A 14,589-nucleotide genomic window follows, 5' to 3' on the forward strand; every position below is an offset into this window, starting at 1 on the left:
CAAATATAGATATTATGATATATATAGATATTATCTATCTATCTATATATATCTTCTATTTGAGAATCATATCCCAACATTTTTTTAAAAAGATTTTATTTATTCATGAGAGAGAGAGAGAGAATGAGAGGCAGAGACACAGGCAGAGCGAGAAGCAGGCTCCATGCAGGGAGCCCGATGTGGGACTCGTTCCGGGTACTCCAGGATCACACCCTGGGCCAAAGGCAGGCACTAAAACCGCTGAGCCACCCAGGGATGCCCCATATCCCAACATTTTAAAAAAGATTTTATCCATTTATTTGGGAGAGAGAAAGAGAGTGTGGATTACAAGGGGGGGGGGGGGTGAGGTAGGGGGAGGGGCAGAGAGAGAGAAAGAAGTGGACTCCTTACTGATCAGGGAGCCTAATGTAGGGCTTGATCCCAGGATCCCAGAGATCATGACCTGAGCTGAAGGCAGACACAAGTGACTGAGCCACCCAGGTGCCCCTCATGTCCCAACATTTTAATGTAAAGCTAAATATATTTTATATTATAATGTTGGCTTGTCAGCCAAGGAGTTTGTCCTGTTGAGTTAGCACATTTCCCCCATGTAACCACAAGTAAATGGAATTTTCTGTGTCTTTTTAATTTCTTTTTAAAAATCACAATTAATGTTGTTTGTTTCTTTCACTGTCAGAACTGTTTCCTAAAAATACTACCCTTAAAATAATCTTTGATTGTAGAATTTTAATTCTGTGACCTTCAGAATAAATTTATGTTCCATAGTTTGTATTAAACCTAAGAAATGCAAAGCTAAGACTGTATGTCTGCACAAATACATTTAACTCACAGACTTTATTGTCTGGTGAAACAACTATCAATTGGTAGGAAATTTACCCATAGTAACTTAATTTTTTTTATAGTAACTTAATTTATGAAGCATATTGAATGATTCTCTTTTCATTGCAACTTTTGTTATTCCTTGTATTGTGTGAGTTGTGAAATTTGAGAAATCACTCTAATAAGGATGATGGGTAAATATTTGAGCTTTTCTGTTAAATTTAAAATACCAACCAGAGGACCACAAACACTGTGGTCCTACATATAATGAGTGTGGTGTGGGGAGTTCTGAGGGTACATAGAGAACTGTTAAGCAGGAGGAATATCAGAGAAAAGTCTAATTTTTCCACAGATGCATCTATTTTGGACTATGGAGATTGTTTTAGAGAACTAACAAATGAGATTATATGAGGTCATTAAGAAAAACTGAGGTCTTGTGAAGACAGGATTATTCTGGATAATAACTGGCATTATCTGTATATAGCCAACAAGATTATAATACATGGCATGATTTGGTAGTAGCTAACTACTGTCTCTCAAACCATAATAAAGTTTAATTGAAAATTTACTATCATGCCTTCCTTTGTCTCAAAAACAATTATAGTTTATATAACTATGAAACATATTTAATACATATTTTTAGAATGTTTCCTCTGTGCAAAGCACTTTTCTAGGTACTAGAAAAGAGTACAAGCATAAAGCACTGTGACATTAATAGTGTCCAAATACTTTTCTCAAAAAATGCAGACAAATCAATAACTATTATGATAGATAATATGTGGTATCTACAGTAAAAAAGGTGATTCATTAAGAAATTAGGTATTTGTGTAATCTTTTTTTAGCAACTTTGTTTTTTTTTTTTTTTAAAGAGAGAGAGAGAGAAAGTGAGTTTGAGTGGGGGGAGGAGCAGTGGGTGAGGGAGAGAGAGAATGGAACCTTAAGCAGGTTCCATGCCCAGCATAGAGCCCAACAGGGTGCTGGACCTCACAACCTTGTGATCATGACCTGAGCTGAAATCAAAAGATGGACGCTTAACTGACTGAGCCACATAGGCACCCCTGTAATATTAAGTTAAAAATGGAACATAAAAAAAATTAAAATAAAATAAATAATAAAAATAAAAATAAATTTAAAAAAATGGAACATCAGATATCTTTAACTGCAAACATATGGTGGTAATTTTTTTTTTTTTTAGTATTATAGTGTCTTTGCCAGTTGTGAAGAAAAATCAAAACAATGTAGCATTTCACCACATAAGTGTTGCTGTGTCATTTATGGCAATTTTAATAGTAACTTATTGTTATTTTGCTTTGTACATTTTGTTCCAGTTATTTCTTTTCTCCTAAGTACTGTACAAAAGGAACTGTGCTTGATTAATCCAGTTCAAACTAATGAGTAAAATGTGTAGACACACACCCTGAGCTGAACAGTTCCTTACAACCAGGCAAAATAGTAGTGTAGTATCATAGGTACAAAAACAATAATACATTACATTCTAAAATGAATAAGTGAGGGGCACCTGGGTGGCTCAGCCGGTTAAACATCTGCCTTCAACTCAGGTCATGATCCCAGGATCCTGGGATAGAGCCCCATGTCAGGCTGCCTGCTCCGTGGGGTTCTGCTTCTCTCTCTCCCTCTGCACCTCCCTACCCTGATGCTTATGCTCACTCTGTTTCTCTCAAATAAATAAATAAAATCCTAAAAAATAAAATGAATAAATAATAATGCAAAAAATTGGAGATCTGTTTTAGTAGATATTGTTCCCCATTACAATAGTGTTCAAATATGAAAATTTATCAGATAAGACAAAAAAACAAGTCTTTTTTTTTTTACTCTTTATAATCATAAAGTCCTATATTTAAACAGTATCATCTGATAGTGATATTTTTAATGCCTTTTGTCTTTTTCTCTTATTCTCCCCTGAAAAAACCTCGTATGTGTGTGTATGTGTGTATGCGTGCACGTGTGCATTTTTTTTCTTATTTACTCAGAGTTAGGTAAGGTTTAAAAAAATATATAATAGTTTCTATACATGTTTTAAAAGGTTATTATGAAAAGCATAAGATCTTTTTGCTAAGACCTTTAGATCGTAAAAATGGTTATATTTAATTCAAAATTCATCTATTTATGCAAGCTAATTTTGAAAATGAATTTTGAGGTTAATTTAGCTTTAAGTAATAAATTTATTTGTTAGAGAATTAATCAACTTTCAAGCTATGCATTGCTATGTAAAAAATACCTTCCTTAGTAACTTTTTTGTCCCTGAAAAATTTATTTGTATGTATATAATCTTGTTTAAAAATTTATTAAGATTACTAAAGTATAGGCTCTTTATGCATAGCCTCCCAGGGGAAATGCTGTATCAGTTTATATCTGAATTCTCTCAACACTGCTTACACTAGGCAATTGATTTGTTTTCACTTTCTTAAACATTGTGGATACCAGGATTATTTCTTTTAGTTAAGAGCTAGCAAACTGATCATCCAAGGCCAAGAAAAGGGTTCAGAAGGTAAATGACATTTCTTCCTAAGCCATGAAGCGAATGGTTTGTTTTGTTTGCTTATTTTTAGGAGAAGAGGAATAAATAAGATGGATTAGGGTAGTTTGGAAGCTAAGTTAACATATTCTTCCTGATGAGGAAGGAGTAGATCTCATTATGTTCCTAGTAAGATGGGAAAAAGGTAGTTGATGAATTCGTGAACTCTGTAAGTAGCAGAGAATGCAGCAAGCCAACTGTCTGAAGGACCTTGCACTGTTATGATGAGAGGAATCTCACTGTAGAGGCAACAGGTTGTTGTACAATAAATTTTAATTATAGGACATAAAAAGTTATGTCATTCTCAGCCGAGTCAGTGTGCCATGGATTCTTCTGACCCATCCCAGATGAGACATTTATCTATCTAACATTTGCCAAGATGATCTTGCCGGTCAACAGACCCTCCCATCCCTCATTCTTTCACTCCCAGTAGTTGGACCAGAAATAGCATGCAATGCAGCGGTGACTGCATTTGGGTATATTTTGGCATAATTCCCTGGCCTTCTAACTGAAAGCAGCTGACATTTAACTGAAAGAACATGGTGGATTGAAACCAAGCATATGAAATTTCAGATCCAAAGAATCCCCTGAAATGAAGAAACTATAAAACAAGTGTAATTTTTGGCCTTGTTCCTACAGTAACTGGGAGGAACCATTGGCTTGGTGGCAGGGAGACTACTTTCCCCAGATCCCTGTACACTCCCCACTGCTAAAATTTCCCCACTGGTGAATGGTCCCTGGCTGTAGTTGGCAGTCCCTCTGCAATGGCCTCCCCTGCTGGTTTACCACTGGCTCCCATTCTGCACACTGTTTCTTCTCACATAGTTTGCATATTTCCTGATTGGCTGCTGCTTCTTGCCCTTAGTCCTAAAAATCTAAAGTTTTGTAGTGAAAAATGCAAGTATGGTCTATAAAATCCAAGAGGGTCTCAGTGGATCCTGAAGATGTTGTTACAGTTCTGAACAGATTGGATATTGAGAATATGAGTTCTCTAGGTTAATTATGACCTGTACCACTCCTTAGTTATGAGACATAGGACAACTTAGTTCACATGATTCCCCTTGGTTTCTTCATCTGAACAATAAAGAATCAGAGAAACTATCCTATAGATTCTTTGACTGAATTAAACGACGTGCCATTTAGAACATTTCTTGGCTCAGCATAAACATTCAATAAATACTTTCCATAATTACTATATTGTTTTTATTGATATTACCCTACTGTAGACGTGGTTAGGTATTTCTTTTTATTTTTATTTTTTGGTATTTCTTTTTAAAATTGGATCTTTCAGGGGCAGTTTAAAATTGAGTTTTCGGAAAATTAAGATTATTTTAAACTTCATTAAGAGTCTTTAGGAGTCTTGATCCTTGACATTTCCAAACCAGTGTTTCTTAACTAGCTGGACTAGAGAAGGCTTCAAGGGAGTTGGGGAATGGGGTGTATTAGAATGTCAAGAGGATATGACACCCTGCAAATTCTGATATAAACAGCCTCCACCCAAACACTGTTCTTTGGTAATTGCTGCGAGGTTTACATCATATCTCTCAAGTATGTTCACAGTAGGAGAGAAGCTAGGGACTATATTTATAAGCTATTTTTAAAAATATTTTTACTTAGTTAAATTTAGTCAGGTTTCCATGAGTAAAAGTGAAGTTTTAAAGACTAATTGTTTAGATGCTCTCGACAAAACTGCTACTTTAAATTTGTTGTATTCATCTCCTCTTGCTGCTTTAACAAATCACCACAAATTTAGCATTTTAAAAACACATACTTATTTCACTGTGATATAGCTTAGAAGTCCGAATGGGCTCAGCTAGGTCCCTTGCTTGGGATCCCATGAGCTAGAATGAAGATGTTGATTAAGGCTGTGTTGCCTACTGAAGATTTTAGAAAAAAATTCCTCTTCCAGTATTATTCAGATTGTTTGCCAAATTTGGTTCATTGTGGTTGTGGTTATAGGAATGAGGTCCCGGTTATCTTGTTGCCTGTCAAACAGAGGCCAGGCTTTGCTCCTGTTGCTTAACTTTATTCCAACAAGGGCTGGCTGAGTCTCTCTCATGCTTTACAGCCTTTTGCTGCATCTCATGCTTTGCAAGCTCTCATGCTTTACATGACTTTTGCTGCATTTTTTCTGATACAGATCAGAGAAGGCTCTCTGCTTATAAGGGTTCCTGTGATTACATCAGGCCCACCTGTATAATCCAGTGTGTCCTCTCTGTCTTAAGATGTATTGCCTTAATTACATCTGCAAAGCATCTTTTGCCATGTGAGGTAACAACAGTAGTCCCAGATCCGAAGGAGTAGGTAGGGCATGAATATCTTTGGAGAGCTAGTGTATCTACCATCCCTAGGTTGTTCTAAATCCAAATATTTTAAAATGTGAAAGTCTTAGGGAACCTTTTTCTGTTCTCCCTTTTACTCATTCAACAGCTTATATGAAATATCCAAGGATGTCCAAGAAACTTACTCTAGTTGAGAAATAAAGTCAATATACCCCTACTTAGATATAAGGGGCTCAAGAGAGCTACCAAAAAAAAAAAAAAAAAAAAAAAGTACCTAAAGGGAATTGCAGCTATTTCTAACAGGAAGAAAAAAAAAGATCAAGGAAAGCTTCTTTGAAGAGGTAGCTTTTGAAAAGTATCCTGAAGGATGAGTAAGGGAAAGATATTTTTTGTCTTATGGATGATAACGCATAAAAGCAGAGACATATGCTATATTCAGGATATGGCAGTAGCTAGGTAAGATTCATGGTGATATATAATGAAAATGGAAATTTGTATGACCATGCTAAGAAGTTAGAACTTTATTCTATAATAGGAGTCAGTGAAACTTTTAGGCTGCGGGAAATAATAGACTAACAGACATGTTTTAGAAAAGGTGACCCTGCTGTCACTGGGGAGGCTGCATTGCCTGGAATGGCTGTTGGAAGCCATTGGAAGGCTGTTGTGCAGAAGGAGAAGCCAAAGGCAGAATATGGCAGTAGGAAGGGTAGAAATTATGCAGTCAGGTGGAGAAATTCTTTCAGGGTGATCGACTGCCTAAATGAAGGGCTGAAGGTAAAGGTAGAGTTCAGATGGGACATTTTCTAGCCTTGGAAACTGAGGACGGTGATGCTATTATCTGAAAATAAAGGAGATAGGAAGAACAATAGGGTTTCTGAGTGAGAAGATGGAGCTTGGATTTGTTCATTTAATATCCTCGTGCAATCTGAGAAGGAAATCAGGAGAGTTGCAGGCCAGAGCTATGTTTAGGAGATGCATCAGCAATATGATAGTCAAGGCAGAAACAGGGGTAAGGACATTTAGTAAAAATGCAGAAGAGGGGTGACTGGTTGGTTTCAGTCAATAGGTATGTGATTCTTGACCTCGGGTTGTGAGTTTGAGCCTCATGTTCGGTATAGAGATTACTTAGAAATAAAATCTTTAGGGACGCCTGAGTGGCTCACTGGTTGAGCATCTGCCTTTGGCTTAGGGCATGACCCTGGAGTCCTGGGATCGAGTCCCACATCGGGCTCCCTGCATGGAGCCTGCTTCTCCCTCTGCCTGTGTCTCTGCCTGTCTCTGTGTGTCTCTCAGGAATAAATAATTTTTTAAGAAAAAAGAAATAAAATATTTTTAAAAATTGCAGAAGAAACCCACAAACTCCTTTGCGAGACTAATAATAGTCTCGCAAATAGATAATCCACATATGACAAAGGAGGTAGCAGGAATTTAATTGGTGAAGGAAGTTCATATGCAATCACATGTGATGGTTGAGAAAAACCTCCAGCAGGGCAACTTCAAAATTAGACAAGAAAAGTGTGTATTCTTTTACCAGTCTCTCCCTGTTTCCCCCAATAAATAAGGTCTGAGGATCTCATTTAAAACATGGTGTCTATAGGTGACAACATTGTATTAAATAGTGAAATTCACTAAGAGAGTAGAACTTTAATATTCTCTCTCTCTCTCTCTCTCTCTCTCTCAGACACACACACACACAAAAGTTAAATATGTGATGCGACAAATATATTGATTAACTGGATGGGGAATCCTTCCACAATGTATACACATACCAAATCATGATATATACCTTAAATATCTTACAATTTTGTTTGTCTGGAAAACCTCAATAAAGTTGAAAACTAAAAAAAAAAAAAAAAAAAAAAAAGCTGAAAACTTAAGATTTATTTATTTATTCATTCATTCATTCATGAAAGATACAGGCAGAGACACAGGCAGAGGGAGAAGCAGGCTCCCTGTGGAGAGCCGAATGTGGGACTCGATCTCAGGACCCTGGGATCACAACCTGCGCCAAAGGCAGACGCTCAACCACTGAGCCACGCAGGCACCGCAATAAAGCTGAAATTTAAAACAACAACAACTGTTGAGACAGTTTTGGGGACAAGATGGGAAAGTACCTCTTCCAAGAAGAGATCATTGGCTAAGTGAGGGAAGCTTCAAGTTGTAGAGGGCAGCCAAAGAGAATACCTTGAGGGCTGATAACTGGGAGGTCCTGGCAGAGGCTAAAAATCTAACCTCTGGTTGAGTTGAGTTGAAGCCACTTCATTTGACAGGCAAGCCCCCATGGGTTCTGGGTGAGGAAAATTAATCAGGGCCGAATGTTCAGTCCTGGTTCCAGGCAATTCAGTCTGCGGTTAGACTAGTTCTTTGTGTTGAAGAATCCTTCTTTTAAGTTTATTCATTTCTGTGCCTTTCTACTCTTGTGTTGTTCAGCTTCCTTAGTTTCCTGGTAATGAGTCTTTGAGGGAAAAAGATCCATCATCATTTCCTCTGAGCCAAGGAAGAAATCTTCAACCATAGTTAGACCAGAATAATTAGAGGCATCATTATGTTCTTGAAGCAACTGTTCCCCACATCTTTTTTCTATTCAGAATACCTCATGGGGTAACAAAAGTATGATTTTTCTTCCCTTATTTTCCAAAAATCCCTGTTTCTTTGAGGTTCATTTAAGCAGATTCTACCTCTCAATATCCTTTCTCCTTGCTATCATACACTGATATCTCCAGTTCTTTTCTTTCAGTAATAACTTTAACACCACATTTATTGCCTTTCTTTCAATTATGAAATCTGTCACCATCTTAGAGAGTTGGACTTTAGTTCCCTGATCTTTTTATCTACAATAATTTTTTTATTCTGCTTTTCCTTGGTCCTATCCTAGGTCTTATCACCTTCAAAATCATACTTTCTCCAAAATCTATACTTCAGACTTTGTCATTACATCTAACTCATCAGTAAGAGTCTACTTCCAAACACACGCCAACTCTGTCTATAATACTTCTCTCCATCTCTACTAGGACCACCCTGACATGAATTACTTTCTACTGTATTACTTCATGGTTCTGCACTGGTCTTCCTGCCTCCCTACATTCCACCTAGACCCTCTATGATACAGAACAGGAGTTCAGCAGATAGTTGAACTAATGAATGATTTATGCATGTTGAGGAAAAAGAAAGCATTTGGGATTTTTAAAAGCAGTTCCCAGAATATGTGCTGAGGTAATAATGGTAAGTCTCTTCACTATTGTTTAAGTTGTGGAAAACTTGACTTCTAGACTTGGCCTTACTTATGTATACCATTAATCAAAGTGCTTTGGACACGTACCCATACTGATTCCATGTTTCCGCTTCCTGAGGATCTGCTGGTACTGAATCTCTGGCTAGCATTGGTTGGTCCCATTGTCAGAGTTTGTTCGTGATAACAACTTGGGTGTAGCATAGTTCATCAAATGTCTGCTGGTGGTCCTAGTGAAGGAGGGATCTGAAATGGGTGAGGAGGTACATGAGAGAGCTGTTGTTGAGGTGTGGGCCTGCATGTGTGCCTCTGGTTTCTTCTGGTGTGTCCTAGGAGAGGAAAAATGTCCCCAGTTCTGCTTGCTTCCCAACGTTAAATAACCATCTCCTTGTCAGAATGCCAGACCTCAAACACCGCCCCCTCCCTGTTAAAGAAGAAGGCCTGTTTATAGTCTGAGAAGGTCGAATGGAGAATTCGTCTGGCCACATCAACAGCTGGGAGCTGGAGGCATTATATATTTCAATCTCAAATCTTGATAATATATCAGGAATGTTTCCTGTGTTTTACATGACAGTCGAACATTTGTCAGAATGCTGACCTTGAGGCATTGTAAGATTCCATAACATCAAAGTTTCCATTAAGTTCAGCATATTCTCTTTAGCAGAAGTCACTCAGTTTAGAAAGAAATATGGATTTGAAACAAAAAGCGTCTCTTTTAACCGAAGGCCATATATAAGGTACTGGCTTAAAGTTTGGGCCTTAAAAGAGGGAGGCTGACCTGGTTCTCCTGGGGCTTCACCAATTATTGATGTGTGACCTTAGGCAAATTACCTCAACCCATGATTGTTCTGAATTTTAGCATGTATCACCGTTACCATAAGGGCTTCATAAAATACAGATTGCTAATGGTACCCCCAGAGTTTCTGATTCAGCAGTTCTGGAGTTGGGTCTGAGAGTTTGAATTTCTAAAGTGTTCCCATATGATGCTAATGCTGCTGGTCCAGAGACAACACTTTGAGAACCACTGCCTTAACCTCTTCAAATCTGTTTCTTTATGTAAAAACAAGGCATATTTAGAGCAGTTGTAAGAATAGGGCACAATTTGAAACATCAGGCTCACAATCAGGATTGGTCTGATGTTTCACTCTTGAGTTAACCATTTATGGTTCATTCATTGCCAAAAGCACACAAAATTTAAATTTTCAAAATTTGAAGTTTTTTACATCTGCCTATTAACCATTACAATAGCAAAAACACATTTTTTCCTGTCATTTATGCCCATGTCCAATAGCTACAAAATGTAGCCTGCCTATGAGGCTACCATCTTTTCTTAGGTACACAACTTAGGACCTGTTATATTCATTGGATTCCACAAATTTGTTACCTAATGATACCACCCATTTGGGGTCTTGAAAATTAGCTCTTAAAAGGTTGACTATTAAAAAAAAAAAGTTGAGGGCAGCCCAGGTGGCTCAGCGGTTTAGCGCCGCCTTCAGCCCTGGGTGTGATCCTGGAGTCCCGGAATCGAATCCCATCTCGGGCTTCCTACATGGAGCCTGCTTCTCCCTCTGCCTGTGTCTCTGCCTCTCTCTCTCTATGTCTCTCATGAATAAATAAGTAAAATCTTAAAAAAAAAAGTTGAATATTGATGAATAAATATAAGAACTAATATTTAGTACCTGAGCTCTTTTGGAGTTTTTTAAATGGATTTAAATATGAATAATCAGTTTAACTCCCTTTTAAATGTAATTAATCTTTAGTTAACTAACATTGTAAACATTATTCTAAAAAGTCAATAGAATAATTTGGGATGGGATTTTTAGAGGATTAAGAGGATAAAATTCAGAAGTGGCTCTTTAGGACTAGAGAAAATAATGCTGATGATTTCTAATGTCTATCATCGTTTATAGATTACAATGACAATCCAGAAAGTGAAGTACATTTTGGTCAAATGCATATTATTCATTTAATTGTATAAATATGATGTTTTAAAAAGTATTTTTTTTTTTTGGTCAGTATGCTCTAAACATAAAATATATCAAAGAAGATTAGATAATCTAGTTCATTTTCATTAAGATGGACTGTACCTAAAGGTCAGGGCACATAAGTAGATATAGACTTTATGAGGTATAACTGGGCTCTTGCAATTATTGGTTATACACTAACTGTTGGGAGAATTAATTGTATGTTCTTACAGTGTTTGGGTTACCTTGAAAAATTCAGTGACCTTTAAAATTATGGTACTATATTTTATCTCCCAAGATGACATTCTTGTAATAAGCATAGAGAAGTTATTCAGCTTTAGATAGCTTCTATAGTCTTCTGGTGACATGTTTATTCACTTTGTTTATGTGCTTGTTCTTGGCCTTTTCCCCTGAAATTTTTTATACTGTTTTTTGCACTGGTACGATATTTACTACAGGTTAAGTATACTTTTTAAGTTTAGCTGAAGTTTTGTTCCTATACAAAATTAACAGTAAATTCTGGAAACAGCAATTTACATTTCCTGTTCAAAACCCATTTCTGATGTTCAAAACTGTAAATGGATTATAACTATTGTATAGATTAATTAGCAAATTGATCATCCTTTCAGAATACAATTTGTTACCCATGAAGCTTGAAAAAAATAGAAAGTTCAGGTAGTGTATCATTTCTGAATATTCCCTTGGAACTAACTATATTTTAACATTTAAATGTTCTCTCTTCTTAGAATAAAAACAACATGTAAAAGTGCTTTTTCATTTGGGTGTATTTTCCCACTTTTATTTGCCTTAGTGTTTTAAAAAGGAGGAGAGGTGGAAGATTGTTCTAGGTTTTCACCATTTTATGTTGAGTGAATGAGCAGCTTGTGATATTTCAAGTTTCTTTTGCAGTACTTTTTTGTTTCTACTAGGATGTTTGTTTAAATCAAAATATTTTTTTCTGTTTAATGATATTTAAAATAGACTTTTCTTCCTTTTTGTGCTATCGTGTGTGACCTAGTTTTAAAAATTAAGCTTAAAGTAATGCTAGTTGTAGCAGTAATAACAGTGCATGAAGCCTGAGCAGAGAATTTTAAAGACACATAATAATATGTAAAGCATAGTTTAATGAGGTTATCTGAACCACTTTAAGTTTCAAGTACCATATAATTTGAATAATTATGGTGTAAAATGTTAATGAAAAACTCACATTGCCTGGCACTGTAGAGATGTGAAAATTGTTTAAGGCAAATTATCTACCCAGGTAGCTCTCACAGGATGGCATTAGCAAATTTGCCTTGCTGAATCTACCTTTGCCAGCATTGTGCCTGGCTTTGCAGGTTCAGAAACCTGGTTTGTTAGCACTCCAAGAGTAAATCTGTTTCTCAGAGAGATTCATGTTAATCAAGCTTAGGGAAAACTTATTAGAATAAACCAGGACACTAACTCAGACGTTTAATGTTCTCCAAAACACCACGTTTTCTCTTAATGGCTATAATACAAAGACATATTCCCTTTGGGCTGCCACTGGGTAAAAATGAAATCAAAGTGATCAAGGTGTGGTTCAAATGTTTAGTGGCATCAGATTTAGTGAACTTAATGATACCATCTTCAAAATGGCACTCTGTGCTCCCAGGACCAGATAAATCACATTTTTGTTCATTGGCACCTTTCTCAATGGACAGTAGTTGGATGTTAATCTCAAACTTCTGGTTTATGATTACCTTTTTATTTATTATTTTGTTGATCATTTCTCACCCTTTCTAGTTATAACCTTCTTTTTTAGGTAAATTAGACCATCCTTTCAGAATATGAGCAAATTTTGGTGCTCTAGAAAACATCTCATCCATTTGTCCAAGACCTTTTAAAATGTTTGATATTTTGGCAAACTATAAAAGTTAGTCGAAATATGAAAGCAAACTATAATCTTCATTGCATTTTTTTGAAAAATCCCTATTAAAATTGTATACAATTTCCAACATGTATACAATTTTGGAAAATTTTTAATAGTTGCCATAAAGGATTTATTTGGGAATTATAATGTGAATTTCTAATTCTTACATTTGGGTAAAAGAATTTATGGCTCATTTCTGATTATAAAAGTAAAACTAATATGTGCTCTTCCAAGAGAAATCATAGAATACAGAAACGAATAAAGAAGAAAGTAGAATTCATCCATAATCTTGACATGCAGAGAAAGCAACTTTTCACATTTTGGCATATATATTTTCAATGCAAATATATTTCTTGACTTTGAAGTGATTATATTAGTGAGGCTTCTCCAGAGAAACAGAAATAATATTAGGTCTACATGGAGGAGAGATTATAGACAAAATAGGAGATGGGAGGTGACTGACAAATTCTGCAAAGCATACTCACAGACTGGAGATTCAGAGAAGAGTTGATACTGCTGTCTTGAGTCTGGAGGTAGAATTCCTTGTGGTGTGAATGGAGGGAGGAGGGATGAGAAGGTATCTCAGCCTTTTCTCCTAAGGACTGCAAGTGTTTGGATGAAGACTTCCTACATTATGGAGGGTATTCTAATTTACTTAAAGGGTACTGATTTAGATTTTTTTTTTTTCTGAGTGTCAGTCATCTTTTATTAGAGGTTGATTCTGAGTTAGGTTATGAAAGATTCAAAAGTGCCAGGCACAGGTAGGAATGCCAAGTGTGCCTCCACACTGGGCCTTCACCAGTGGCACCACATAGCCGCTCACCTTTGAGTTCCTTGTAGTAATGACAGTAGGTGAACAGCATAGAAGCTGCCAACACCATAGAAATCCGAGCAATGTTTCCTTTCTTCACACTAACGTACTTGTTGTAATACCCTTAGTAACCTCTTTGAAATGTTCCAGCAATGCCTTCAGGGGTGAAATCCTGCATGATTATCCAGCTTGGTAGCTCTCCTAGTTTCGCATCCATAAGCTTCTTCTTCACTGGTGTGGAGGAAGCCATTTTGGAGTCCTGGGTGTCCACTCTGCTGGGGTTGATTTGGACGTTAATCACATTTAAACAATAACTTTTCAGTAACATCTAGACTGCTGTTTGACCAAACAACTGAGTAACATTGCCTTGCCAAGTTGACATATAAAATTAACCATCACAGTGACCTTATATATATTTATATGTAATATTAAATGTATCCTATGGGCACACATGCACAATATAATATACACACATACTGTATATAACACATTATTACATGACGTGTATAGTATATGCGTTATATATGGTATGTATATATGTATATAATATATATGTGTACTATGAATACATGTAATGTGTATGTGTGATGTTCCTTACTTTCCTCATTTCCTTTGTGTGCGACTTTTGCTTACCACCTCTCCTCTCCTTTCCCTGGTCATCTTCCCTCCATTCTTTCCCTCTCATCCTGCTTCTATCCCCTCCCCTGCTTTTCCAGTCACTCAAGTAAGTGATGACTCCGAGAACTTGGTTCAAATCTGCAAAGTCATAAGTACCAAATGCTTACTGTGATCTTCATTGGCACCTCCTACAATCACCTCAGAAAGTGTCTGAAACTGAATTTATTATTTCTTCAAATCTATTCCTTTTTATTTTTTTTCTTTAAAATGAATGGCACAAGCCATTTTTAATGTCACCATCTTCTTACTATCTATTAACCATTGTATTCCCATGGACTGGCCACCATAAATAGACTCTGTTGACCATATATCTTATAATCCATCACTACCACTTGGCATTTCTTAACTATGTCTCTGCCTATGGCCTCCATCCCCTTGA

The 14,589-nt window shown here is 36.5% G+C and overlaps 1 protein-coding gene and 1 pseudogene across 7 annotated transcripts in view; one reads left to right on the forward strand and one right to left on the reverse strand.

The window, feature by feature from the left end:
• Positions 1-14,589, forward strand: part of ROBO1 (roundabout guidance receptor 1) — a 1,120,933-nt gene that overhangs the window by 873,395 nt on the left and 232,949 nt on the right. The window lies entirely within an intron of this gene.
• On the reverse strand, positions 13,453-13,782 carry LOC144301532 (ATP synthase F(0) complex subunit f, mitochondrial pseudogene; annotated as a pseudogene).

Source organism: Canis aureus, chromosome 30, assembly GCF_053574225.1.
Source record: "Canis aureus isolate CA01 chromosome 30, VMU_Caureus_v.1.0, whole genome shotgun sequence".
NCBI classification, from domain to species: Eukaryota; Metazoa; Chordata; class Mammalia; order Carnivora; family Canidae; genus Canis; species Canis aureus.